Here is a 6,321-nt window from a genome sequence, read left to right on the forward strand (position 1 = left end):
TTGGAGTAAGACCAGCTGCAGCATCTCCACTCCAGCCCGGCCTCGTTAGTGAGGCGAGCGGCAATCAGGAGGTAATTAGCTTGCTGTTATTTATTCCCTGCACTAATCAGCAGCCCACGGTGAGAGGGCTCCCACCCCCAGAGCTGTGGGGGTTCTCGGGGACCTTGAGTTACCAGCCAGGAAACAAGTAGCAGAAGACAAGGGCAGGGAGAGGAAAAGAGGGAGGAGGAGACCCACCCCAGGGCCCAGGCCTGCACACAGGTCCCAGGGGGAGGTGGCCGTTCACCAGGAGCCCAGGCAGCTCCCCACTCCTCTTGGCTTTGTTCTCGGGATTGGGCTCTGGTCGATAAAGGGCTGCCCTGCGGCTCCCTGTTCTGCCTCACTGCAGTCAAATTGCCTTTTTCCAAGGCGACTTTCGAAAAAAGATGACATTTATCACAGCCTGCTGAGGGTGACCTTGGTGGGAGGGAGCGAGGGCAGGTGCCCTGGCTGTGGACGCAGGAAAGAAAACAAGGAAAACCTGCAATGCTTTCCAACGTCAGGGTTGTCGGGAGAGCCACGGGGAGACAGCCCTGGGGGTGAGGACGGCTCCACGCGCTCCCCCTGCCCGCTTCCTCCTCCTCGCCAGCACTCCCACTGGCAGACCCCGCCTCTCCTGCCCAAATCGTAGACTGAAGGCGGTCCATTCAGAGGACACTCTCTGGGAAGGGCTCAGACCTGTGACTTGATAGCTTTGCAAAATAGAGAACCTCAGCATGAGCAGCAGCTCCAGAGTTTCTATGTAGAACAAACTAAGAGACCGCCATGTGGTTGGAAGACTTATCCTCAAACTGTTTGTATAGCAAGTCCATTGTTTTTTTGTTTTGTTTTGTTTTGTTTTGTTTTTGTTTTTAGTGACAGGAAGGGAGAGGGATAAAGAGATTGAAACATCAATGAGAGAGGAACATCATCGATTGGCTGCCTCCTGCACACCCCCTACTGAGGATCGAGCCCCCAACTGGGGCAGGTGCCCTGACTGGGAATGGAACCGTGACCTCTTGGTTCCTGGGTCGACGCTCAACCACTGGGCCACACCAGCCAGGCCATTGGGGTTCTTATATATATGGTACAGCTGTTTGGAGTGGCTTGGATAAAGGCCTCCCAGGCCACTCCTTGGCCCCAACACTGCCCAGGACACCAAAGTCGGAAGAGGACTTGGGGGCCATCTGGTCCACCTCTAGCCCTACACAGGCTCCTCCACAAGTGTGCTCCCTTCTCTCCCCAGCCTCCAAAGCCCTTTACACACAGGCTCTTCTGTCACCTGTCACACGCGCTGCCATGATCTGTGTCTCGGTTTCCGTCACCAAATCATGGCACCTGAGAACAGAGACAGTTTCCTGTGTCTGTCTTTGCATTTCACTCCTAAACACTCACAAGTTCTTGTTCTATGTGAATGGTGTGTGTGTGTGTGTGTGTGTGTGTGTGTGATAGAATGAATGAACAAACAAATGGAGGGGCATCTGTGCAAAGTGGCCACCCAGCCTCAGCTTGAATGCTCCCGGTGATAGTGAATTCATGACGTCAAGACGAGAGAGATCCATGATTGGAAGGACAGTTGAAACGCCCATTTTACAGGTTAAGTAACTGACTCGAGTCACCTTTGGTGAAAGGAGCCGCACAACCAGGATTCGATCCCAACCAGCCTGGTTGCCCACGCCACACTGCGGGCGCGGCAGGGGAGCCTTGTTGGTTGCGGGGCCTCGGAACCAGCCTTCATCCCGGGATGTCTGGTCAGCTGCAGGCTGACTGTGGCGTTGGAGCCGCCCCCGGAGGCTGGAAGAACATTGTGAACCAGGCATTTGTCAGCAGTATTTCGAGGGCGCGTCTCCCTGATGACTCAGCACGAGAGTGCTTTGAGATGACCATACGTGGGCGTCAGAAGTCAAGAAAGTGCTCACGATTTAGTCATCAGGAATGATCACCTCTGTGGTGATCTGCAGACCGTGAACGTGAGCTGCAGATTCAACAAGGTGCCTTGCGGTTTATTTGACAAACCTGAAGAGCCCAGGGCGCGGCAAGGTGTCTACGGCACCCCTCCCCCTGCGGTGACTCCTCCTCTGCCCCAGCTCACACCCACACCAGGTGCTTTCTGCAGGTCCAGCGAGCAGGGCTGAGGTGGGCAGGGGTCAGAAGTAGCCCAGAGGGTGCCAGAGGTCAGTTGTCCCCAAAGAGGAAACATGTGCCTCCTGGGGAGTAAATAATGGGTGAGCGTGCTGAAGGGCACGTTCAATGTTAAAGGGTCAGAGAAGGGAGTGACGGTTTATGGAGGTGGGGGTGGGGGAATGGCAACAGGAATCTTCCAGACTGAGCACCTGCAGGGACAAACCAAAAACGGAAACACGGGTGAACTCTGTAGAAAGGGCTCCATCCAATGGTAAGGGTTTACCTTCTGGCGATTTAAGCAAATCTTCGCAAAGGACTCATGTTTACTGCGCCCCCCCCCCCCCGCCAGAACCAGCTTCCTGCTAGAGCCCCCTCTCTGTGGAGATACTCCAGGGACTACAGATCTGTCCTGATGTTAGTAACATCACCGGGGTCTCCACAAAATGCAAGAATGTTTTAAGTTTTTAAATATATTTTTTACTTATTGATTTTTAGAGAGAGAGTAAGAGAGAGAGAGAGAGAGAGAGAGAGAGAGAGACTGAGACTGACTTGTTGTTCCACTTATCTATGCATTCATTGGTTGACTCTTGTATGTGCCCTGACCGGGGATCGAACCTGCAACCTTGGCATATTGGGACGATGCTCCAACCAACTGAGCTACCCAGCCAGGGTCTTAAAATGTTTTTAATTTAAATTGTATTTAAAAATTATAACTATTTTTAAATTGTAAAAGATAGTGAACCCAGAGAGGGGGAACTTAAACGAAATATGAATGAATCTTCCAGATGGGCGGCACTCTAGAACGTGGGAACAAGACATAAAACCGTGCGAGGTGATCCGTACACATGCTGATACCAAGACCAGGCTCTCCTAACTCTGATGGAGAAAACGAAACCTTTTTAAAGGTAATACTTGTAGGTGATGAGGCACCTTCACAACTGTTAGCTCATTTGATCCCCCAAATGATACCAGGAAGCTCAGCTGCTAGTCTTGCTCCCATTTGGCAGATCATGGAATGAGATTGGGTAGAACCACGTGCAATCCCCAAAGTCACGCAGCCCGCGTACAGCTGCGACTTGTCCAAGCCCAGACCCTATGCTCTGCCCTTACTCCTACACCAGACATCGAGACTAACATATAATAAATATGCCGATTTAATGCCATTAATTAATGAATTAATTCAATAAACATTTTGCTGTTAATCCTCACTCGAGAGATATTTTTTTCATTGCTTTATAGAGAGAGTGGAAGCTGGGGGTGCGGGGTGAGAGAAGAGATATCCATTGGTTGCCTCCTGAAAGCGCCTGACTGAGGCCTGACTCGGGCTGACCCTGCAACCCCTGGGCTGAAGCTACAAGCCCTGGACCGGGAATTGAACCCATGACCCTTCGGTGCTCGGCCAACACTCTAACCATCAAGCGACACTGGCTAGGGCAAACAACACATATTTTGAATGCCGATTAAGAGCCAGACCTAGGGCCAATCACTGCTTTTGAGGAGCATGCAGTCTAATGGGGAAGTGGACATGTAAGCAGACAGAATAGCATATAAAAGTTCTGTCGGGACATGTACAGTGTGAAGTGGACCCCTCGGTGTCCTACACTTTAGGACTACCTTGTCCCTTGCCCTAAAAGAAGGGCGGCCAGCCACATGGAGTCGAAAAGGAGTCGAAAGGGAGCTTTTTAGGGGTGTCTCCCTGCAGTCTCCAACTTCGATGGTGATGCCCAGTACTCGTTACTGAGGAAAAAATACTCCAAGTAGAGAGAGAAGCAACTCATCCAGCCTCATACCCTGGCAGACACAGCCAGCCTCCTTTGCTCAAATGCCGAGGTAACCGAACAACCTTCCAAATTGCATGTAGGAACCCTGGGCTGATCCAAGGGGAAACTAATGCCCACGGTAAACAACCTGTTGCTATTCATCCTGCTGAGGTTCTCTTTTTGTTGTGAATTAATAGATGGTTGTTCTGGGCGAGGAGGCAGCTGTGGGAAAGTCATTAGGAGTCAATGTTCTGCACTCTGCCACCCAATGGAACTTTCCGTGATTATGTTCAATAGCGCAGCTAGTCACATGTGGCTATTGAACATTTGAAAGGAGGCTAGGGCAACCGAAGAAGTGATTGATAATGCTATTTAATTGTAATCAATTTAAATAGCCACAGGGAGCTAGTGGCTACGGCTTCTGTGGCCCTGCAGTGTCTGCATCACCGAGCTTATTAGAAATGCAGAACCTCAGGCCCCGCCCTACACCGACTGCTTCAGGATCCTTGGGTTAACGAGATCCCCAGGTGATCTGAACGCAGATTAAAATTTGAAAATGGCATGGTTACTTCTTTTTTTTTTTTTAGGGGGTGGGAGACCGGGAACAGGAGGGAGTGGGGCAGAGGGAGTAAAGGGTTCCTGGCATGGTTACTTCTGAATGAGCTGGTGGGTTGGGGGGAGGACCGACTAAGGACCATACCTGTGGCGGCCTCTCCAAGCTGCAGACACTTGAGGCTGGTGTCCAGCATCAGGGTCCTTCTTTCCTTGTATCTGTCTCTCCTCCATCCCTTAAACACAGCAGAGAGGGTGAGCAAGAGAGAGCCTGGAACACTGCATCTCAGGAAAGTTATGGGGGTGAGGGTTTGGTGGAAAAGGCATGTGTCTCTCAGGGACACGGTACAAAATAAAATGATGGAATTTCCTTAACAGTAATTGAATGGGAATGATCACTGCCTGGGAGTTCATTGCAATCTTTTCTCTCCTTTTGTGTAGGTTTGAACTTTTTCAAAATTAGGAAAACAGATGTGACTTCCGAGATGATGTGTGTGAGAGCCAGCCCCCCGTGATCTCCCCTCCTCACCCCTCGTGAACTCTCCTTCCTTCCACGCCGAATCAGGGCTGGCCCACGCGGCCGAAGTGGAGGTGACAGGTGTGACCTCGGAGAGCCGGGTCAGTGTGACTTCTGCCTGGCTCTCTCTCGGCTACCTTGCTCTGGAGGAAGTCGGCCGCCAGGCGGTGAGGACACTCAGGCAGTCCTGTGGAGAGACCTTCAGGCAGAGGAGCCACGGCCTCCTGCCAACAGCCAGCCGCACGGGTGAGTCACGGAAGGGAGCCACGGAGGGAGTCCATTCTCCAGCTCAGCCCAGCCTTCCAATGACTGTAGCTCCATCGGACACACGATTGCAGGTGCCCGAGAGACCCCGCCCCAAGCCAGCAGCCCGCCAAAGCGCCCCTGAACCTCTGACCAACAGAAACTGTCTGAAAGGCATTAAGTGTATATATCATTGTATTAAACCATCGTATTAAAGTTTGGGGGTTGTTATGCGGCAATAGAGGAAGGATACAAGATCATTTCAGGGTTTCCCACTCCCTGATGCCCGCCCTACATATCACAGATGCCTGGGATGAGCAGGAAGAAGACCTCCTCACACTAGGCATGAGGTTGCCATGCTGATATCCCTCAAAGAGATACTGCATTCACGTAAAGTCACGGTCAAACATCTGTGACAGATAGAAATTCTTCTAACCCTTAAATTCTTAAAACCCTTAGCAAGCTAATGTACTTCGACATTCATTTCAGTCTTGCTCTTGCTGCTGTAAGAGACGGGAGAGAGGGAATTTCTTCCTCAGGGTCTACCACCCAGTAGCTAAAGTCTTGAATCATAAGGTCTCGGCTCTCCCTACACGCCCCTCGCCCAGTGCCTAACCCCCAAGAACACATACTGCGAACAGCTTCCCGGTGTTTCAAGTGCCCCCACCAAGAAGACCCCCGGCCCTTCATCTTTAGGATTTGGTGATAGAAACTACACTGGAGCAGCGCTCGGAATGAGGGGTGTGTGTGGGGGGCGGGGGGGGGTGTTAAAGGGCTGGCATTGGGTCAGAAAGGGCGCTAGTGGCCAGGCCCAAGGGAAGCATGACTCCCCAGGCTGGGGGGGGGGGGGGGTAAGTTTCCAGGAATAGAAACCTGTCGCTGGTTTGTCTGCAGCCCGTGTGTGTGTGTGTGTGTGTGTGTGTGTGTGTGTGTGTGTGTGGGATGGAGTGGGAATTGCTGAATGGGGTGTCTGAGGAGTGGGATTCTGGGGTCTGCACATGCGCCAAAGACCTCCCCTTACCCCTCCCTCTCCTGCCCATCTATCTGCCTTGCAGGCTGGGGCGCTGTACCCTTCCTTGGTACCCAAGGGTGGAGGTGTGGTGGCAT

General features: G+C 52.0%; 1 long non-coding RNA gene across 2 annotated transcripts; it reads right to left on the bottom strand.

Annotated features, from left to right (window-relative positions):
• Window positions 1-2,102: 2,102 nt before the first annotated feature.
• LOC102245774 lies at window positions 2,103-5,713 on the bottom strand. Of its 2 annotated transcripts, none has more exons than XR_313225.2 (3): window positions 4,984-5,713; window positions 4,603-4,690; window positions 2,103-2,351 (listed from the first exon to the last, which is right to left on the bottom strand). It is a non-coding gene; the product is annotated as an uncharacterized LOC102245774 (long non-coding RNA). The 2 variants fall into 2 exon arrangements; XR_001360894.1 differs by lacking the exon at window positions 2,103-2,351 and adding an exon at window positions 4,256-4,434.
• Between the last annotated feature and the right edge of the window lie 608 nt (window positions 5,714-6,321).

Source organism: Myotis brandtii, unplaced genomic scaffold (assembly GCF_000412655.1).
Source record: "Myotis brandtii unplaced genomic scaffold, ASM41265v1 scaffold131, whole genome shotgun sequence".
Classification (NCBI taxonomy): Eukaryota; Metazoa; Chordata; class Mammalia; order Chiroptera; family Vespertilionidae; genus Myotis; species Myotis brandtii.